This window comes from Paroedura picta, chromosome 4, assembly GCF_049243985.1.
Source record: "Paroedura picta isolate Pp20150507F chromosome 4, Ppicta_v3.0, whole genome shotgun sequence".
In the NCBI taxonomy this organism is placed as follows: Eukaryota; Metazoa; Chordata; class Lepidosauria; order Squamata; family Gekkonidae; genus Paroedura; species Paroedura picta.
This window is the reverse complement of record NC_135372.1, coordinates 722,669-745,197: the sequence shown is the minus strand read 5'-3', so window position 1 is coordinate 745,197 and position 22,529 is coordinate 722,669. Positions and strand designations below refer to the sequence as shown.

Sequence of the window (22,529 nt, the reverse complement as noted above, 5' to 3'; positions counted from 1 at the left end):
AACCCAAAGGTAGCAAGCTACTACAGGGACAACAGCTACCAAACTGGGAGAATGGACAACTCTAACAACTGCAGTGCCCCCCCCCCCCCCCGCCGAGAACAGAACACTGAAATAAAGAGCTGTAAAAATCAACTTTTAAAAGAAATACAACCCCAAGAAGAAAAGGCAAATAATGCTGCTCCTCAGATAAAAGAGGAAAGAAACAGTAAATCCCAAAGCACCCCCAGAACCCAACCCCTGAAACCAATAGAATAGTTTGGAAGAAGTTAGTAGGAAGAGAAGAAGAAAAGGAGGGGGGGGAGATGTCCCTTGATGTCCTGCAAGCTGCCAGGGAAAGCTCAGCTTTGCAAACCCATTTGCAGAAGGCAATGCAAGGACTGGCTGGCTGGCTGCATGCCCCAGCCTGAGAGGCGGTTGTTTCAATTCCCATATATACCCGCGTATAAGCCGAGGAGGGCCTTCTCAATGTGAAAAGGAGTGCTGAAAAACTCAGCTTATACATAAGTATATACAGTATTTAAAGTGGTTAAAAGGGGGGGGGCTGTTCTTTAGGTAGATGGTAGATGGATCTTCTTCTCCCCACAGATGAGAGCCAGTTTGGTATAGTGGTTAGGAGTACGGACTTCTAATCTGGCATGCCGGGTTCGATTCTGCACTCCCCCACATGCAGCCAGCTGGGTGACCTTGGGCTCACCATGGCACTGATAAAACTGTTCAGACCGGGCAGTGATATCAGGGCTCTCTCAGCCTCACCCACCCCACAGGGTGTCTGTTGTGGGGAGAGGAAAGGGAAGGCGACTGTAAACCGCTTTGAGCCTCCTTCGGGTAGGGAAAAGCGGCATATAAGAACCAACTCTTCTTCGTCTTCTTCTTATATCCCCAGCCACCGCGATAGGCCTGGTAGAATAGCCCTGATCTTAGCTGGCAGAGCTTTCCACCTGGCTGAGGCCAGCAACAGCCTGTCCCAGTGGGGTGGGGGGGGGGAGGGCAGCTGCCACGCCTAACCCTAATCCTCATTATAATAAAATACAGAGAGAGTGGCAGCCTGTTAAAAATATGGGGTGCATTTATAGCGCTGGTTTGAAAAATAGCTCCGTTGGGTTTGTGTTTCATAGTTCTGGGCACCCAGTGGCAGAACACCCGCTCCACGTGAATGCAGAAGGGTGGATCTGTGCAACAATTCAACGAAACCCTGAAGAGCTGAGGATGGGCAGGAAGAAAGCATCTGAGATGAGGTGGCTCATCTCAGGACAAGGGGGCTTCATGGCAGCGAGGCAGTGGGGCTTGCTCCTGAAACCAATGCCACGGGGCACATTGGCTTGGAAACATATTCGTTTTTGCATTACCCTTTCTCTAAGAAACTCAGGGTGGCGTAGGAGATTTTTTCACCACAACGAACTTGTGAAGTAGGTCAAGCTGAGGGTCATTGGCTCACAGATAAACAGGTCTAAATGTGGATTTGACCCCAGTTCATTTGGCTCCCAGTATGACCCTCTGTAGACACTCCACCTCACGGATTCTCTACACTAAAATACGCATGCTTTAGTTTTTCCATATTATATAGCAACTAGATTTCAAGCCCATTGTATGTAGGAATACAATGGGCGCTAGCATGGGCGCTGCTGGCCCTGGCAGCTTTGCAGGGCTCCTGGTGCCCCCCCCCTCCGCGCCAGTCCCGCCTGTCAGACGTTGCAAGAACTCACAACTAACTTCTTAGAAATAGAAAGTTTTATTGAGAAGCACTTCATACATCTAGACTAGTGAAGTCAAATCTGGCCTGCGGACAGATTTGCTTCATCTTATCAATACAATTCTCCCGCCCAAAACTTGAAAGTTCCCAAGGGAGGGGAGAGTGAGAGAGGAGACACATGCAATTAAAAACAGTGTTACTTTCACATGGCCTTGACTGTTCAGCCTCAGATAAGATGGTATTTGCAGTAGAACCAGACCCAGCTGAGAGGCCCCATGGAAAAGCACAGTGAGAGATAATGGTTACAATAACATACATTTCACTTTCTACTAGTTAGATAGGGCCTGGAGCTCCCAGGCACCAAGCAATAAAACTGTCATGGAAGAACTCAGGCTAATTTATGACAGGGTTTTCTAACAATCCTGACATCCTTCCACCCCAAAATAGACTCCCCCCACTAGCCCGCATCCACCGGCCGAGGACACGTTGGGAAGGCACGGTGGAAAGCTCTAAGAAGGCGGGGGGCTTTCACATTCCCCGCATCAACCCACTCCCTTTCCCCAGAAGGGAAATCTTTCCAATCCACCAAGTACTGGAGTCGGCCCTTGTGCAAACGAGAGTCCAGGATTTGGTTGACTTCGTAGTGGGTGTCCTTGTCAATAAAGACAGGCACAGGCGTTGAGAGCGGAGGGTGCCACACGTCCGGCAAAGGGGCTCGCCGCAGCAGGCTGGAATGAAAAACCGGATGCACATTCCTGTAAGTCTTTGGCAAACCCAACTCGACAGTCACATCATTGATCAGCTTTACAATGGGAAAGGGTCCCACAAATTTGGGACCCAGCCTTTTAGACTGTTGTTGACACCGTAGGTTTTTTGTGGACAGGTAGGCGAGGTCTCCCACTTTCCAGGCAGGGGCAGGCGCATGTTTCTTGTCTGCCTGGGACTTATACGCTCGTTTAGCCTCCTCAAGGCTAGAGACAATGTCTGGCCAACCTGCACTAATGTTTTTTGCCCATTTAGTGACCTCGGGAGCCTCAGTAGAAACCAACTCCCAGGTGGGTGCAGCAATCAGGTCAGTCCCGTACACCACCTTAAAGGGACATACTCCAGTGGATGCATGCACCCCGTTGTTGTAGGTGAATTCAGCAAGGGGCAGGAGGGCTACCCAATCGTTCTGCTGGTGATTAATGAAACAGCATAGGTACTGTTCAAGAATCTGGTTCACCCATTCTGTTTGCCCATTGGGCTCAGGGTGGTAGCCAGATGTCAGGGCTTGTTCCACCCCTAGCAACTTCAAAAGCTCCTGCCAGAACTTGGCAATGAACTGAGGGCCCCGATCCGTGAGCAATCTCCTAGGAATTCCATGTAGCTGGATTATGTGAGTCACAAACATCGAGGCCAGTTTGGCCGCCGAGGGCAGCCCCACACAGGGGATGAAGTGGGCTTGTTTGGAAAATGCGTCCACCACCACCCAGACCATAGTCTTGCCCTGGCTGGGAGGTAGGTCCGTGATAAAATCCATAGTAACATCGGACCAAGGACGAGAAGGGGTGGGCAGGGGCTGCAGCAACCCTCGCTTCTTTCCTCCTGGGGGTTTGGAAACAAGGCATGTAGGGCAGCCCTGCACATACTTCTCCACATCCCCCCTCAACGTTGGCCACCAGTAATGTCTTCTGGCCAGGTGCAGAGTTTTTACAAAGCCAAAATGCCCTGCAGTTTTTGCATCGTGGCACAATTTCAAAACGTCTCCGCGCGTCGCCGCTGGGACGTAGAGACGCTCGCCTTTGAAAAACAGGCCCCCCTTGTCGACGAGGGCGGGGCGGAGGGAAGCGAACTCAGAGTTCTGTAGCACCTCCTTCTGAACCCACCCTCCGGGAATCGGGCTTCCCTTTTTTGATTGACTGCGCGTCACTGCTGCCAACCCCAACTGGGCGGGTGTGAACACCGTGTCCACCAATGGGTCGCGCTTGCTGTTGTACTGGGGCAAGCGAGAAAGGGCGTCCGCTAAAAAGTTCATTTTGCCTGGCAGATGCTTAAGGGAAAAGTTGAACCTAGAGAAAAACTCCGCCCACCGCATTTGCTTGGCAGACAAGGAGCGCGGCTGCTTGAGCGCTTGGAGATTTTTATGGTCCGTCCAAACTACGAACGGGACGGCAGACCCTTCCAGCCAATGCCTCCATGTGGCAAGAGCTAACTTTACTGCAGCTGCCTCCTTTTCCCAAATTGCCCAGTTACGTTCCGCACCAGAGAACTTTTTTGACAAATAGGCTAGGGGGTGCAGATTCCCATCCTCCCCCTCTTGCAGGATCACGGCCCCCATTGCCACATCCGATGAATCTACTTGCACCGTGAATTGTTTGGATGGGTCAGCATGTGCCAACACCGGTTCAGACGTGAAAAGGAGTTTCAACCTCTCAAAAGCCTCCTGGCAAAGGGGGGTCCACTGGAGTGGAGCGCCCGGTCGATTCGCCGCCTTCCCCCCGTCTTTCGTTTTTAGCAAGTCAGTCAGAGGCAATGCCACCTTGGCAAAACTGGGAATAAACGTTCTATAAAAGTTGGCGAAGCCCAAGAAACTCTGAAGTTGCCTCCTAGTTTTGGGAGGTTCCCAGGCCAACAAGTCCCGCACTTTGCTCGGGTCCATTTCAATTCCAGCTTTGGACACCCGGAATCCAAGAAACTCCACCGCCTCCCGGTGGAACTCACATTTTGAAAGTTTGGCAAACAGATGGTGCTTCCGTAGCCGGCTGAGCACCTCCCGGACTAATTTTATGTGTTTGTCCAGGTTGTCAGAATACACCAAAATATCATCAATATAAACCAGCACCCCTTGATACAATAAATCATGCATAATTTCATTTATCATGTTCATGAACACGCCCGGAGCACCAGCGAGGCCGAACGGCATGACGGTGTATTCAAATTGGCCCAAGGGGGTGTTGAATGCCGTCAGGTACTCATGCCCCTTTTTTACGCGGACCCGGTAGTACACTTCCCTCAAGTCCAATTTTGTAAAAATTTGGGCCCTCCCCAAATGTCCCAATAAATCCTTAATCAAAGGCAATGGGTAGGCATTGCAGGTGGAAACAGCATTCAGTCCCCTGTAATCCGTGCAGAGGCGCAGGGACCCATCCTTCTTTTTCACGAAGAGGACTGGGGCAGCCAGGGGGGAAGTGGCCGGTCTGATGAAACCTCTGGCTAAGTTCTTGTCCAGGAACTCCCTGAGCTCCTTCATTTCCCTAGGACTCATTGAGTACAATTTGGCTTTAGGAAGCGGCTCTCCCTTCTTCAGCTCAATTGCACAGTCTGTCTTGCGATGAGGGGGCAACTGATTGCATTCAATCTCCGCAAACACATCCTCAAACTCTCGATACTCCCGTGGGAGTGCGAGTGCCCCTGCCTCCGCCACCGCGGCCATAGTTTGACAGCCCGGAGCGGGTAGGGGTCTCACATGCTGCTTGCAACCCAGGGATGAAAACTTCACTGTCCCCTTCTTCCACTTCACTGTGGGGTCATGTTCACGCAACCAGTCCAGCCCCAACACACACGGGAACATGGAATGAGGGGCCACCAGGGGTTGGATTTGCTCCCAATGTTTATCGATGTCCAAGTCCATCGGGAGCGTTTTCACTGTGGCCTCCCCCCCTGGGGCACATTTCCCGTCCAACTGGGTGATGGGTAGGGGCTCCCCCAAAGGCACCTTCCCCACCCCCAAAGTCTCGGCCAGTGCTGGGCTTACTAGGGTTTTAGTACAGCCCGAGTCCACAATGCAGCGTACCCCCAAAGTTTTTCCAGAGCTGGGCTCTGTGAGAGTGGCGGGCAAGAGAATCAGGGGAGAGTCACTCACCGCGCGTTTGCCCCTGCCAGAGACCTGCTGGTGGGGCGCCTTTATAGCAGGTCGTCGTCGTTTCCCGACTGCTCTCCAGACTATTTCCTCCTCTTGGCTGCTGCCATCCGATTCCTCCACCACAGTTGCTCCTCCCGTCGGAGCGAGCAGGGACTTGGCGGTCTTCTTCGGGGCCATTTTCTTGGTTGTCGTGGCTTTGGCTGGTGCACCGCCCGATGGTTTGGTGCTCGCTGAACCTGTCGCCCCGGTTTTGGCCGGGTACTGGGCGAGGAAATGGCCAGCCTGGCCGCAGCCCAAACATAATCCCTTTTCCATGCGCCGAGTGCGCTCGCTGGGATCCAGTTTAGCTTTGGGCTTGGGTTTCTTAGGGGTAGAGGTCTTTCCCCCCATTTTTTCCGCGATTCCTTTGTATTCAGCAGCCCGTTCCAGGCGGCTTTCCATCTCTCCCGCCAGCTGCACTCATCCCAAAACGGTCAACGGGTCGTCTAGGAGGAGGCACTTGCTGGACAGGTTTCCGGAGAGGCCCCCCACGAAAGCATGCACTCTCTGGGGTTCCGTCCAATCCGGAACAGCCGATGATAATTTCTTGAATTCACGAGCGTACTCGGCCACAGTCATTGTCCCTTGCTTAAGAACCTAGAGTTTCTTCTCCGCTGTCTCCTTCTCAAAGGGCTCCACGTACATCAAGCGCATGGTTCTCAGGAAGTGATTGTAGTTACGAACTGCTCTCGGATTGTAACGGTAGAGATCCATGAACCATTTCGCCGCCTCACCTTCCAGACACTCTCCCACGAAACGAATGCGCTCGGCATCATCATGGAAAGTGAAACCCATGTCCATCATGTAGGCTTGGAGGTGGACCAGGAACGAAGGAAAGGTTGACGAGTCACCCGAGAAACGGGCCTTAAACTTGTAGGTGCTCCGCATCTCCACTCCCCTCAGATGAGGAGGCAGGCGACCTGGGCCCCAATCCATCGGAGCCCCCGCTCCACGGGGTCGTGGGCGCATGCCACGACCGACTCCTGCCGCCGCTCCAGCGGCCGCCGCCGCTCCGTCCGCTACTGCTCCCTGTGCTCCATCGACCCCCGCTGGGGCCACCGGCTGCCCCAGGGGCTCTCCTGCTCCGCCAGCCGCGCCCGCACCGAGGTCGTCCTCTCGTTCGCGCTCGCCCGCTGCTGCCCTCGCCGCCGCCAGAGCTGCGGCTTCGGCCTTGGCCGCGGCGTCCATCGCCGCCAGCTCGCGCTCCCTCAGGGTGGGAAGATCTCCTCCACGCCGGCCACTCGGTTCGCGGGAACCCGCTTGCAAGTCTTGCAGCAGGCGCCTTGCCTCGCGCTGCGACTCCGGAGCCAGTTCTCCCGACACCGCCAGCAACCAGTTGGTCACTCGGCCGATCTTCTGCTGCAACTCCTGCACCTCCAGGGCGGTCGCCAATCCGTGGCTTGAGACCCCCGATGGCAGTTGATCAGGCCACAGCTCATCACCTGTCAGGTGGTCATACTTTGACAAACGCCTGCGTTCGGTGATGTGCTTCTCCAGGAACTCGGAGTGGTCCGGCGTCGCCTCCCTCAGGGCTCTGGCCATTCCCGAGCTAAACGAGCCCGCTCCAGCCACTTCGCCCTGAGAGTAGTCCCAATCCAGACCCTCTTCCTGCTCAGTGTAGATATTACCTTCGTCCTGCATGTTGGCAGGCGAAAGATGTTGTGAGATTTGACTTAATGTCAGACTTTGCAAGAACTCACAACTAACTTCTTAGAAATAGAAAGTTTTATTGAGAAGTACTTCATACATCTAGACTAGCGAAGTCAAATCTGGCCTGCAGACAGATTTGCTTCATCTTATCAATACAATTCTCCCGCCCAAAACTTGAAAGTTCCCAAGGGAGGGGAGAATGAGAGAAGAGACAAAAGCAATTAAAAACAGTGTTACTTTCACATGGCCTTGACTGTCTTCAGCCTCAGATAAGCTGGTATTTGCAGTAGAACCAGACCCAGCCGAGAGGCCCCATGGAAAAGCACAGTGAGAGATAATGGTTACAATAACATACATTTCACTTTCTACTAGTTAGCATGATATAGGGCCTGGAGCTCCCAGGCACCAAGCAATAAAACTGTCATGGAAGAACTCAGGCTAATTTATGACAGGGTTTTCTAACAATCCTGACACCGCCATCTCCCCCCCCCCCCGAGAGCCCGGCTCCGCCGTGGTGAAAGGAGCAGGCCCAGCTCCTTTCGTGGTGCTGAAGCCTTTCCCCCCCTCCCCCCCGAGGTCCCAGCTTCGGTGCGGCGAAAGGAGCAGGCCCGCCACACTGAAGACGCAGAGGCCCTGCGTGGCTCCCAATTGGCCCCGGATTGACACTTGGGGGGGGCCCTTCGAGTTTTTATCCCGGACTCACCCCGCCCCTTTCTTCTCCCACAATGGCCTTACTGAATTATTGTTACCACTCCCGCGGAGTGGTTTATGGATATGCTAGACATACTATATATTTTAAATAAATGAAAAACACATTTATTTAACTTAAGCTTTCCCTTCCCAGGAACTGGGACATATAAATAGTAGCTTTATAAGTGAAAGGCAGTGTGGTACAGTGGTTACTTGTGTTGGACTAATATCTGGGAGACTTGGGTTCAAATCCAGACTTGTGCCACGTAAACTCACTGGGTGACCTTGGACCAGGCACAGTGTCTCCATGTAGCCTACGTTGTAGGGTTGTTGTGAGGCTAAAATGGGGAAGAGAAGAACAATATAAGGTGCTTTGGAAGAAAGGCAGGAAACAAATGTCATAATCACAAGATGTCATAGTGTCATAGTGCCATTGTATACGGCACTGGTCAGACCACACTTGGAGTACTGTGTGCAGTTCTGGAGGCCTCACTTCAAGAAGGACGTAGATAAAATTGAAAGGGTACAGAGGAGAGCGACGAAGATGATCTGGGGCCAAGGGACCAAACCCTATGAAGATAGGTTGAGGGACTTGGGAATGTTCAGCCTGGAGAAAAGGAGGTTGAGAGGGGACATGATAGCCCTCTTTAAGTATTTGAAAGGTTGTCACTTGGAGGAGGGCAGGATGCTGTTTCTGTTGGCTGCAGAGGAGAGGACACGCAGTAATGGGTTTAAACTTCAAGTACAACGATATAGGCTAGATATCAGGAAAAAGTTTTTCTCAGTCAGAGTCGTTCAGCAGTGGAATAGGCTGCCTAAGGAGGTGGTGAGCTCCCCCTCACTGGCAGTCTTCAAGCAAAGGTTGGATACACACTTTTCTTGGATGCTTTAGGATGCTTAGGGCTGATCCTGCGTTGAGCAGGGGGTTGGACTAGATGGCCTGTATGGCCCCTTCCAACTCTAGGATTCTATGATTCTATGATTCTAAATGAATGAAACAAAATAATTAAATAGGATTATGTGTGTGTTGATAGGTTCATGTGTGGCTTTAGTGGCATCACTGTGTAAAAATATTGCCATCCTAAACAGACAGCGAAGGATGCTCATGTGGACCCCAAGTTAAGCCTCCCTGCGGGAAAAGATCTGGGAACTGGATTGGGGCCAGACTCTACCCAAGCCGCTTCCTTTGTTTTCAGTGAGCCTCAAGACGCTGAGTGGCTGCCCCAAAGCATTTGTTCACTGGGGGAGGCTGCCTGGGAAAAGGGGGCCAGCAAAAAGGGAAGCAGAGCTCCAAAGCCCCGTGGCAGCTGGGTGAGAGGCAAGCATTCAACAGGGGAAGCTCCCTCCAGTTGAAATATGTATTGGAGGTGCACCTGTGGAATGTCTGCCTGTCATGTGGATGCTTAACAGAGAGGGACAAAAAGACTGTCTAGTAGACTGTTTTTATTACTAAATGCAGATTACCCCCAGTATTCCCATCCTCTTAGCAGGCAAACAGGTGACTCTAAGTCCCCAGACCCTCTGTTAGTTCTGTCTGAGATATAGAGTGCTTCTGAACATGGGGGTTCCATTTTACTTTCATGGCTCAAAACTATCCTGAATGTCTGTTTCCTCCCTTTTATCCTCCTTCTCCTTCAAAGAGCCCAGGGAGGTGGTCCTGGTTCTCCCTCCTCCCTTTGTTCTTCACAACATCCCTGGGAGGTAGGTTAGGCCAAGGGAGTGAATTTCAAGACAAGAAAACCAGGATCTCTCAAACTGCAGCTGGGCTTTACACACTGGCTAAATGATGCCCTTTCAATCCAATTCAGCCACGGTTTTGCCATTTCATACAGTGAAATCCACTTCCAAAATGCCTCGAAATCGCGTTATTAAGAGAGTGTGTGTGTGTGTGTGTCTGCGATGCCAGGCCACTGTTTCCTGCGGCAGTGAGTTCCCCAAGGCAGTTGGGCAGTCACCTGCGGAAGGCCTTTCTCCCGCCCCTCCCATTCCGGGAGTCCTATTATTAGGGAAGGTGCAGGCCGTTGCTAAATCGTCCTCAGCCCTCTTTGCTCAAGTCGCGCCTGTCTCAGAGCCGAAGGGGTTAAGGCCGAAAGCGGCCGCCCGGCCACACCTGGGCCAAAGGGCTCCCACCTGCGCGCGCGCCCGCCCGCCCGCTCACCTGGCGGCCGGCAGGGGAAAGTTTGCGCCGCGCTCCCGGGGCCGGATCCTGCGCCCGGTAAGTGCTCGAGGCTCCCGGGGAGCCCTCCTCTTCTCTGCGCGGCCCGGCCCTGCCGGAGGGAGGCTTGCCGATGGCCCCGCCGCTCCCGGCCCGCGACTTTGGCGGCGTCGGGGCGCCCACCTCGGGGCCCGGCAGGAGCAGGCTGGGCCGGGGGTGGCGGAAACTTGTTTTGCACCGACGAGCCGGGCCGGGCCGGGCGGGGTCCCTCGAAGCTTGCCTCGGCTCCTCGCCCCGCGTGTCCAAGGGCAGAGCCGTTCGGGGTGGGCTGCTTGGTTTGTGCTCCCCGCCCGCCCGCCCGCTTGAATGGGAAGGGCAACCTTCGCCTCGGGGCCCCGGGCCTGGGCTGGGCTGGGCTGGGCTGGGCGCGCGACCGAGCCGGAGGAAGCGGCGTGTGTGCCGCGCGGAGGCGCTTTAAAGTGGCTCGCAGTCCCCCCTCGCCTTTCCGCCGCGTTCTTCAGGCAGAAGGCGATCCGAAGCCCCCAAGGAGGAGAGGCCTGAGCAGGAGCCTTCAGGGGGGTAGGGGGGTGGGCTGGGAAGTGCCGGACGCCGCCAGTGGGTTTGCGGGGACCCCCACGGGGTTTCCAGGGCAAGGGAGTTCGCCTCGACTTCCTGGGGGGTCTCCCATCCGAGGAGCAGTCTGGGCTGACCCTGCCTAACTTCAGAGGTTGGAGGAGAGCGAGAGGACACAAAGCAGATGCTGTAAAGCGGGACCTTTTAGCCAGGCAGTTTCAGGGGCTGGCAGGAGGAGAACTGGATCGAGTCCCCAAGAACCTCCGAGACCAAGAAGGTTTTTGTGGGGGTGGGAGATGCACTTTCAGGAGTAAAAACTTAGATCTTTGATTCTTGAAAGCGCATAACCCCCCAAATTTCTGGATCTGTAATCTTGTTGGTCTCCAATTAATTAATTATTATATAGAGTAGCTTTTTTCAATCTTTTGACCTTGGGGGTGCCCCTGAAATAATTTTTCAGGCTTCAAGGAGCCCCGGAAGTGATGTCAGCTGGCCACACCCCCAGGAAGTGATACGTCACCCGACATCATCTCCCATTTTAATGGACTGGGGGGCAGAGAGACAGGCTGGGGTTTAAGGCGGGGTTAGGCGTGCGGGCTCCACCCCCTCCAATTGCAGAAGAACTCCTCCTCCGGAAGGGGAGCAGTGGAAATGACCTGGAGCCACATTGGTGTTGGCTCTGTGGTGAGACAGGTTGCTTCCCTTAAGCATGTACTCCTTGTTTTTCTTCTTTTGAGAATCCCCACTCTGCTGGGAGAGTTAACGGGTGACAGTGGGCCAGTTACATGCTTGATGTCCAACCTACCACGGTTGGGGCCGGTGTACCTGGGGCACTGCCTCCCTAGCTGTACGCTCCACCTCTTCCGACAGGCCTGTGATCCCTGGCCTCAGCAAAGTACATCAGGCCCTAACCAGGGAAAGAACACTCTCTGTCCTGGGCCCTACCTGGCAGAATGGGCTCCCCAAAGGGGAGCACGGCCAGGCATTTGGTTGAGGTGGGGCGAATCAGCAACATCTGCTGGGGCCCCCAGGAGCCCCTCCCATGAACTGATCCCGAATCGACCAACCTGTGGGGCCACAGTTGACAAGATTGTCACCATCGATGCGAGAACTGTTGCATGGAAGGGTTGTTAGAACTTTGTTATTGGCTGCTGAAACTTACTGTTACTGTTACTATTGTGTTGTTAGAAGTTTTTGTTAGTTTATTTATACATTTATATACTGCCGCTCCCCAGCAGGTCTTGCGGCAGTTTACATAATAAAATATTAAAAATACAATAAAACCCCCATAATTTACCCAAATAACAGTAAAAAACAATGTAACAGGCAGCAGTGGCCATCCTCTATAATCAATTCTAATCTCATCGTGTTCAGCCTGAGGCCCGGCCTTCCCTCCAGCGAGAGGGGGAGCTGGTCCGATGGACGCTGGGATCCGAGTTCGAGAACCAGGACCCTGCCCTGGCCTCAGCCATGCGCCTGGCGGAAGAGCTCCTCCGTCTTGCAGGCCCTGCGGAAAGCTGGCAACTCCAGCAGGGCCCTCAGCTCTTCCGGGAGCTCCTTCCAGCAGGTTGGGGCCAGGACCGAAAATGTTTTGTAATGTACTTATTCCTACGTTCCATGTAAACCGCACTGAGCCGCAAGGGAGGGCGGTATGTAAATATAATACATAAATAAAAATAAAGCAATATTGCTGAAGGAGGGGCAGATAGATGGTTGGTAGGTAAGTGGGAAGGAGAGAAGGAAACAAAGAAAGGTGAGGATAAGGCTTGTGCCAAGAGGAGGAAATGTGGTAAAGAATACAAGGTGAAAATGAGGGGCCTCCCACAAGTCCTCACTTGATCCCACCAGGCCAAGCTTACTGGCTGCTTGCAAGAAGCTCTTTGTAACTGATGTTTGAAGCCACTGTTCTTAACTCGTCATTCATTCTACGGATATTTCTACCCATCAGTTTTATTATCTTTATTTTACATTTGTATACTACCCTCCCCTGGGACTCAGGGAGGTTTACATAAAACTTGGTGGAACAGGAACAGTACAGAAAAATCAGTGGCTATAAATAACAACAATAATAAACAGTAATAATAACAGAATAGTATCCGGTAGAACATAGAATAGAATCATAGAATCATAGAGTTGGAAGGGGCCATACAGGCTATCTAGTCCAACCCCCTGCTCAACGCAGGATCAGCCCTAAGCATCCTAAAGCATCCAAGAAAAGTGTGTATCCAACCTTTGCTTGAAGACTGCCAGTGAGGGGGAGCTCACCACCTCCTTAGGCAGCCTATTCCACTGCTGAACTACTCTGACTGTGAAAAACATTTTCCTGATATCTAGCCTATATCGTTGTACTTCAAGTTTAAACCCATTACTGCGTGTCCTCTCCTCTGCAGCCAACAGAAACAGCATCCTGCCCTCCTCCAAGTGACAACCTTTCAAATACTTAAAGAGGGCTATCATGTCCCCTCTCAACCTCCTTTTCTCCAGGCTGAACATTCCCAAGTCCCTCAACCTATCTTCATAGGGCTTGGTCCCTTGGCCCCAGATCATCTTCGTCGCTCTCCTCTGTACTCTTTCAATTTTATCTACGTCCTTCTTGAAGTGAGGCTCCAGAACTGCACATAGTACTCCTAGTGTGGTCTGACCAGTGCCGTATACAATGGAACTATGACATCTTGTGATTTTGATGTGATGCCTCTGTTGATACAGCCCAAAATGGCATTTGCCTTTTTTACCGCTGCATCACATTGCCTGCTCATGTTTAGTTTACAATCCACAAGTACCCCAAGGTCTCGTTCACACACAGTGTTACCTAGAAGCATATCCCCCATCCAGTAGGCATGCTTTTCATTTTTCTGACCCAGATGCAGAACTTTACACTTATCTTTATTAAATTGCATCTTGTTCTCATTTGCCCATTTTTCCATTGTGTTCAGATCTCGTTGAACTCTGTCTCTTATCTTCCGGAGTATTTGCCAGTCCTCCCAATTTGGTGTCATCCGCAAACTTGACGAGTAGTCCCTCCACCCCCTCATCTAGATCATTAATAAATATGTTAAAAAGTACCGGGCCAAGCACCGAGCCCTGAGGTACCCCGCTACTCACCTCTCTCCAGTCTGATGAAACACCATTGACAACAACTCTTTGAGTGCGGTTCTCTAACCAATTCCCTATCCACCTGACTATCTGAAAATCCAGATTGCAGTCCTTCAATTTATCCATCAGAACATCATGGGGAACCTTGTCAAAAGCTTTACTAAAATCCAAGTAAATGACATCAACCAAATTTCCCCGATCCAGCAAACCTGTTACTTGGTCAAAAAAGAAAACCAGATTGGTCTGGCAGGACCTGTTGGAGACAAATCCATGCTGACTTCCTTGGATCACCAAATTGTCCTCCAGATGTTTGCAGATCGCTCCCTTTAATATCTGCTCCATTATCTTCCCCACAACAGAGGTCAGACTCACTGGTCTGTAGTTTCCCGGGTCATCCTTCCTCCCTTTTTTGAAGATCGGAATAACATTTGCTCTCTTCCAGTCCTCCGGGACATCTCCAGTCCTTAAAGAGGTTCCGAAGATGATGGACAAGGGCTGTGCAAGTTCTCTGGAAAGTTCTTTGAGTACTCTCGGGTGCATTTCATCCAGACCAGGGGATTTGAACTCATCCAGTGCAGCTAAATGCCTCTCGACAACCTCTCTATCCATGTTAACCTGCCACCCAGACACTGTCCTTTGGCTATGGCCATCTCTAGATGTGCCTAAACCCTTTGACCTGTGGGAAAAAGATGTAAAATAGGCACTAAGCCAGGGGTAGTCAAACTGCGGCCCTCCAGATGTGTCAGGATTGTAGAATCTCTGTCATAAATTAGCCTGAGTTCCTCCATGTCAGTTATATTGTTTAATTGAACCTGGCGCCTGCTAGCCCCGGCCTTGTAGTGTGTAAGCAATAAAGTAGAGTAGTGATGTTATTCTAACCTTATCTTGTTATGGGCTCACAGGGTTGTTGTCAATTCTCTCAAGGATGGGAGTTTGGAATCCTGTTGTTGTTTCACATATGTCTTTCCTCACTAACCCCCCTCCTTGGGAACTGTCAAGTTTTGGGCGGGAGAAATGTATTGATAAGCTGAGGCAAATCTGGCTTCGAGTCAGATTTGACTTTCAGTCCAATGCGTATAGTGCTAATCAATAAAACTATTTTCTTTTTGAATAAGTTTTGTTGTGAGTTTCCTGTGCGTTTGACATCAAGTCAAATCTCACAACTCCTTTCACCTGCAAAATGCAGGGCGAGGGACATACTTTTTCTGAGCAGGGAGAGGGCCTGGATTGGGACCTCTCCCAGGGCGACGGCGCGAGTGCCGGCCCGCACAGCTCGGGCATGATGCGGGCAATCTCGGGGACAACCCCGGGGCCCGAGGAATTTTTGGAACGACACGTCACCCAGCGCAGGCGATTGTCTAAATACGACCGCCCTACTGGGGATGAGAGGTGGCCGGAGCACCTGGGACTGCCTAGCTACGCGCTGGAGCCTGTGGGTGAGACACAGGACTTGCAGTACAAGCTGGACAGGGTGACTAACTGGCTGCAGGATCTTTCGGGTCGGTTGGATCCGGAGGAGAAGCGCCGAACGCAACGCCTGCTGAAGGAAGTGCTCGGTGGTGGTGCGCACGATACCAGCCTGCGACGAGTGAGTGGTGGGCTTGCACTGCGGGAGCACGGCATGGCGGACACGCAAGCGGCAACGGATGCTGAGGCGTTGGCCAGGGCCAGGGCGCAGCTGGAAATCGAGGCGGAGGCAGAGGCTCGAGCGAGAGCGCAACGAGAACAAGAAGGCGAGGGCGAGGAGCGAGAGGACGAAGGCGGCGCGGGCGGCGATGGAGCCGGAGGGGACGGCACGGACGGAGGCGAGGACGCAGCGGCGGCGGCAGCAGCGGCGGCGGCGGCGGACGTTGCGGGAGCCGAGGCGGCGGCGGCAGCAGCGGCGCGCGAAGCGGCGCGAGCGGCAGCGCGAGCAGCGGAGGCGGCCCGGGCAGCGGAACGAGCAAGAGTGGCGGCGGGGAGAGGACGAGGCATCGGCCGCGGTGCAAGACCCCCAGTACCGGCCCCGGCACCGGCGGATTGGGGCCCGGGGCGCCTACCAGCCCACCTCCGGGGTGTGGAGATGCGGAGCACCTATAAATTCAAGGCTAAGTTTTCCGGAGACCCCTCCGATTTTCCTACGTTTCTGGTGCACCTCCAGGCCTACATGATGGAAATGGGGTTCACTTTCCAGGACGACGCTGAGAAAGTGCGTTTCGTGGGCCAAGCCCTAGAAGGCAAAGCAGCCAAGTGGTTTGTGGACTTGTACCGCTATCACCCCCAAGCCATACGTGACTACAACCATTTCATGAGAGCCCTGCGCCAGATGTACGTGGAACCGTTCGAGCGAGAGACCGCGGAGAAGAAACTCAGGGCTCACCGGCAAGGGAAGTTGTCAGTGGTCGAGTACGCCAGGGAGTTTAAAGAGCTGGCTTCCTCGGTGCCGGACTGGACGGAGCCCCAACGCGTGCTGTCGTTTGTGGGGGGCCTCAATCCTACTCTGGCAGACAAATGCCTTCTCCTGGAAGACCCGCTTACAGTCGAAGGATGGGTCCAATTGGCTGGGGAGATGGAAAACCGATTGGAGCGAGCTTCGATGGTACAGGTCCTGGCAGGCAAAACCATGGCGAAAACTTCCACCCCGGCGAAAACCAAGCCCCGAGCCAAGTTGGAGCCGTCTGAGCGCACCCGGCGCATGGAAAAAGGGCTGTGCTTGGGTTGTGGCCAAGCGGGGCACTTTCTCGCAAACTGCCCCACAAAAGCAACAGCGACCCCGAGGGCCGTGAGCAGCGCCCCACCGAAAGCCCAGCCCGCCAAGAAAACCACTCCCAAGAAAAGTGCCAAGTCCCTTCTGGTGCCAGCGGCTGCCGTGCCAGCAGTGGACGACTCGGAGGAGGGAAGCGGGCTGGAGGACGAGGATCAAGCCGAGGAGCAGTCGGGAAACGAGGACGGTCTGCTGTAAAGGCGCCCCGCCAGCAGGCCGCCAACAGGGGCAAACGCGTGGTGAGTGATTCCCCCTTGCTACTCCTACCTGCCAAGCTCTCCAACCCCAAGTCGGGGAAAACAGTGGGAGTCCGGTGTATCGTGGACTCAGGGTGCACCCAATCCCTAGTGAGCCCGGCACTGGCCGAGACTTTGGGGGTGGGAAAGGTGCCGCTGAGGGAACCCCTGCCAATCACCCAATTAGATGGGAAATGCGCTCCCGGAGGGGAGGCCACGGCGAAAACGCGCCCAATGGACTTGGACATAAAAAAACATTGGGAGCAAATCCAGCCTTTGGTAGCCCCTCATTCTGCCTTCCCTTGTGTGTTAGGGTTGGATTGGCTGAAGGAACATGACCCCTTAGTAAAGTGGAAAGAAGGGACTGTGGACTTTACCTCTCCCGCCTGCGAGCAGCACGCTCGACCGCGGGATTCCCCACTTACGGGGGTTGTAGCCGCTTTGGGATCGGGGGGGGCAGCGCTCCCTCCTGAGTATCGGGACTTTGCTGATGTGTTCGCGGAGGTAGAGTGCAACCAACTGCCCCCCCACCGTAAAACTGACTGTGCCATTGAATTAAAGAAAGGGGAGCCACTCCCCAAAGCCAAACTTTATTCCATGAGCCCCCGGGAAATGGCGGAGCTTAGGGAATTTTTGGATAAGAACTTGGCGAGGGGTTTTATTAGACCGGCCACATCTTCATTGGCGGCCCCGGTCCTTTTTGTAAAAAAGAAAGACGGTTCGCTACGTTTGTGTACTGACTACCGTGGGTTGAACGCGGTCTCCACCTGCAATGCCTACCCGCTCCCCCTGATAAAAGACTTGTTGGGCCACTTGGGGAAGGCACGGATTTTTACGAAATTGGATTTGAGGGAAGCCTATTACCGTGTTCGGATCAAGAGGGGGCACGAATATTTAACGGCTTTTAATACTCCCCTGGGGCAGTTTGAGTACACCTTAATGCCGTTCGGCCTCGCCGGCGCTCCGGGCGTGTTCATGAATATGATTAATGAAATTATGCATGATTTATTGTACCAGGGGGTGTTGGTTTACATTGATGATATTCTTGTGTATTCAGAGAATGTTGAGAGTCATGCTGAACTGGTACGCGAAGTGCTCAACCGCTTGCGGAAGCACCAATTGTTTGCTAAACTGTCTAAATGTGAGTTCCACCGCGATGCGGTGGAGTTTCTGGGATTCCGTGTCTCCCAAGCGGGGATTGAGATGGACCCTGGCAAGGTGCGTGACTTGCTGGCTTGGGAACCCCCCCGCACCAGGAGGCAACTGCAAAGCTTCTTAGGATTCGCTAATTTTTACAGGACTTTCATCCCCAATTTTGCCAAAGTGGCGTTGCCCCTCACTGACTTGTTGAAGACCAAACAAGGGGGTAAAACGGCGAGCCGCCCGGGGACGCCCCTTTTGTGGACTCCCCCCTGCCAAGACGCATTCGACAAACTAAAGTTGTTGTTTACGTCCGAACCAGTGCTGGCCCATGCTGACCCTTCTAAGCAATTTACTGTACAAGTAGACTCCTCGGACGTAGCAATGGGGGCCGTGATCCTCCAAGAGGGGGAGGACGGAAAATTACACCCGCTGGCCTATCTGTCAAAGAAATTCTCGGGGGCAGAGCGAAACTGGGCAATTTGGGAAAAAGAGGCGGCTGCAGTAAAATTGGCCCTTTCCACCTGGAGGCATTGGCTAGAAGGGTCCGCGATCCCATTCGTAGTCTGGACGGATCATAAAAACCTTCAGGCACTCAAGCAGCCCCGATCGCTTTCCGCCAAGCAAATGAGATGGGCAGAGTTTTTCGCCCGTTTCAACTTCTCCCTGAAGCATCTGCCGGGTAAAATGAACTTTTTGGCAGATGCATTATCATGCCTGCCCCAGTACAACAGCAAACGAGACCCATTGGTGGACACCGTTTTCACCCCCGCCCAACTAGGGATGGCCGCCGTGACGCGCAGCCACGTAAAGACTGATACGCCCATCCCAGGGGGCTGGGTCCAAAAGGAGATGTCACAAGATCCGGAGTTTGGCTCCCTCCGCCCTGTTCTGACTGAGAAGGGGGGGCTCTTTTTTAAGGGCGAGAGACTCTTTGTTCCTGTTGTGGCCAGGGGAAAGGTTTTGAAACTTTGCCACGACGCAAAAACTGCTGGACACTTTGGTTTCGTGAAAACTCTGCACCTAGTCAGGAGACAGTATTGGTGGCCGTCCCTGCGCAAAGATGTGGAGAAATATGTGCAGGGATGCCCTATTTGTATTGCCTCCAAACCGGTTGGAGGCAAGAAAAAGGGGCTATTGCAACCACAGCCCACCCCCTCTCGTCCGTGGACAGATGTCACTATGGACTTTATTACGGACCTCCCTCCCAGCCATGGGAACACCGTTATATGGGTGGTAGTGGATGCTTTTTCAAAACAGGCTCACTTCATTCCCTGCACGGGAGTGCCTTCAGCACCAAAATTGGCCTCTCTTTTCATTGAACACGTGGTACGTCTGCACGGGATCCCGACACGTGTCCTGACGGATCGGGGCCCCCAGTTCGTTTCCAAGTTTTGGAGGGAACTCCTGAGACTTTTGGGGGTGGAGCAAGCCCTCACTTCGGGCTATCACCCTGAATCAAATGGCCAGACCGAAAGGGTAAACCAAATCCTGGAACAGTATTTGCGTTGTTTCATCAATCACCAGCAGGACAATTGGGTCTCCCTATTACCGCTGGCGGAATTTGCCTACAACAATGGGGTCCATGCCTCAACAGGGGTATCACCTTTCAAAGTAGTGTATGGGACTGATTTGGCAACCGCCCCCACCTGGGAATTCAGCTCCACTGAGACTCCTGATATAAATAAATGGGCATCGACCATCAGTACAGGTTGGCCAGAAATTGTTGCTAGCCTCAAGGAGGCAAAACAAGCCTATAAAGCCCAAGCAGATAAGAAAAGAGTACCTGCACCTGATTGGAAAGTGGGAGACCTGGCCTATTTGTCCACTAAGAACCTGAGATGCCAGCAGAAATCAAAGAAACTTGGCCCTAAATACGTGGGGCCATTTAAAGTGGTAAAACTGATTAATACTGTGACTGTTGAGCTAGCTTTACCAAAGACTTACAGGAATGTGCATCCGGTTTTTCATTCCAGCCTGCTGCGAAGAGCTCCGGTCCCAGACGAGTGGCACCCTCCTCCAGACCAGCCCGTGCCAATTTACATCGACAAAGACACCCACTATGAAGTCAACCAAATTTTAGACTCTCGTTTGCACAAGGGTCGCCTTCAATATCTGGTCGATTGGAAAGATTTCCCCTCGGGGGACAAAGAGTGGGTGGAGGCAGGGAATGTGAAGGCACCCCGCCTTCTCCGGGCTTTCCATCGAGCATTTCCTGATTGTCCTCGCCCGGTAGATGCCGGCTAGGTGGGGGAGTGAAGTTTGTTTTAATGCGGAGGGATGTCAGGATTGTAGAATCTCTGTCATAAATTAGCCTGAGTTCCTCCATGTCAGTTATATTGTTTAATTGAACCTGGCGCCTGCTAGCCCCGGCCTTGTAGTGTGTAAGCAATAAAGTAGAGTAGTGATGTTATTCTAACCTTATCTTGTTATGGGCTCACAGGGTTGTTGTCAATTCTCTCAAGGATGGGAGTTTGGAATCCTGTTGTTGTTTCACATATGTCTTTCCTCACTAACCCCCCTCCTTGGGAACTGTCAAGTTTTGGGCGGGAGAAATGTATTGATAAGCTGAGGCAAATCTGGCTTCGAGTCAGATTTGACTTTCAGTCCAATGCGTATAGTGCTAATCAATAAAACTATTTTCTTTTTGAATAAGTTTTGTTGTGAGTTTCCTGTGCGTTTGACAAGATGTCCATGGACTACAATTCCCAGAAGCCCCTGCCAGCATTCGCTGGCAGGGGCTCCTGGGAATTGTAGTTCATGGACATCTGGAGGGCCGCAGTTTGATTACCCCTGCACTAAGCCTTTCTGCTTTCTCTGCATCTTCCATTAGAGTTTGTCCATCCGCACCCAACAGTGGGCCTATTGCCTCCTTTACTTTACGTTTGCTCCTCACATAACTGAGAAATCTTTTCTTGTTACAATGGGCTTCCCTGGCCAATCTTAGCTCACTCTCAGCTTTGGCCTTTCTTATGATTGATCATTGAACAACAGAATACTAAACAATTGAACAGTAGTGAACAGAATGTAGCATGCAGAGGACCCATGGTTGGATGGTATAGGTGGTGATTTACATGGGAGGGGGGGCAAAGGAAGGAGTGGCCACGGTCAACCTCAACCAAATGCCTGGTGAAGGAGCTCCCTTTTGCAGGCCCTGCAGAATTGCTCTTGTTCCATCAGGGCCCTGATCTACTCTGGGAGCTTGTTCCACCAGGTGGGGGCCAAGATGGAGAACGCTCTGGCCCTGGTTGAGGTCAAGTGAGCTTCCCTGGGGCCAGGGACCACCAGGCAGTTGGGTGTAGCAGAGCGCAAAGCTTTTTGAGGGGTGTGGGCCGAGAGGCGATCCCTCAGGTACACTGGGCCCAGACCGCGTATGGCCTTAAAGGTGATTACCAAAACCTTAAGTCTAATCTGGAATTTGACTGGTAGCCAGTGCAGTTGTTGAAGAATGGGCCAAATGTGGGACCTTCAAGGTTTTGCTGTGAGGATTCTGGACCAGCTGTAGTTTCCGGATTAAGGCCAAGGCCAGGCCTGTGTAGAGTGAGTTGCAGAAATCCAGTCTAGAGGTGACATTGCGTGGATCACTGTGGCTAGGTGTTTTGGGGCCAGGGAGTAGTTTGGCTTGGCAAAGAAGGCAGAATGCCAGCCACGCTACTCTTATGACCTAAGCCTCCATTGAGAGGGAGGCACTGAGAATCACACCCAGGTTCCTGGCAGAGAGAGCCACTGAGAGCTGCACTCCATCCAGGGTGGGTAGGTGCACTTCCTCGCTTGGGCCTTTCCTGCCCAGCCACAGGACCTCTGAAGTGTTGAGCTTTAGACGACTCTGCTTGAGCTACCTTGTCACTGCTTCCAGGCAGCTGGTTAAGGATTCTGGGGGAGAATCAGGCGGCCGTCCATCAGGAGGAAGAGCTGGGTGTCATCTGCATATTGATGACAAATATTTCTTTTTGGGTATAGTTTTCATGTCTAAATCTGGAGGGTAGCTTGAGAACTCTTTGCCTTTAGGCCTGGGGTCTTCCAGGCTGACCCTGGTGACTGCCTTGCCAGGTGATTTGGAAAGTGAGAGGGGCTGACAGAGCTGGTTGGCTGCTGGCAATCTGACAGCAACTCCCGGATGAGTGCTTCTTAACTAGCGCTCTGTGTGTGTGTGTGTGTGTGTGTGTGTGTGTACATTCGTTTTTAAATGCACCCTGTTGAACAGAGCTTCTGACTGGAATGCTGAAGAGCTACAATGAGAGTCATGCAAAGCCCTACTCATGGGCACTTTCTGGCTTGCTCGGCCACCTGCATCAGCCATATTTGGGGTTGGGCCCACCACCTAGTGGCAGATTTCCAAAGGTGCCCACTGGCACAAAAGGGACCCCTACTTTAGGGACCCCTATTTTAGTGGAATCACTGATTGGTTCAAAATTGAGCAAGGAGTTCGGCAAAACTGTATACTGTCGCCTTGCCTATTTAACTTGTATGCGGAGCACCTCATGAGAAAGGCGGGATTAGAGGAGTCACAAACTGGGATCAGGATTGCAGGGAGAAATATCAACAACCTCATATATGCAGATGATACCACTCCAATGGCAGAAAGTGGACTAAAGAGCCTGTTGATGCGGGTGAAGGAGGAGAGTGCAAAAATTGGCTTAAAACTCAACATCAAGAAAACAAAGATCATGGCATCC

The 22,529-nt window shown here is 52.7% G+C and overlaps 1 protein-coding gene across 2 annotated transcripts in view; it reads left to right on the top strand.

Moving 5' to 3' along the window:
• The first annotated feature begins 9,984 nt into the window (after positions 1-9,984).
• Positions 9,985-22,529, top strand: part of TJP3 (tight junction protein 3) — an 84,112-nt gene continuing 71,567 nt past the window's right edge. Inside the window, exon 1 of one of the 2 annotated variants that reach the window (XM_077331404.1) lies at positions 9,985-10,128. The gene's annotated coding sequence lies outside the window, so the exon portion shown is untranslated. The remainder of the gene's footprint in view (positions 10,129-22,529) is intronic. The other variant, XM_077331403.1, reaches the window with a different exon arrangement.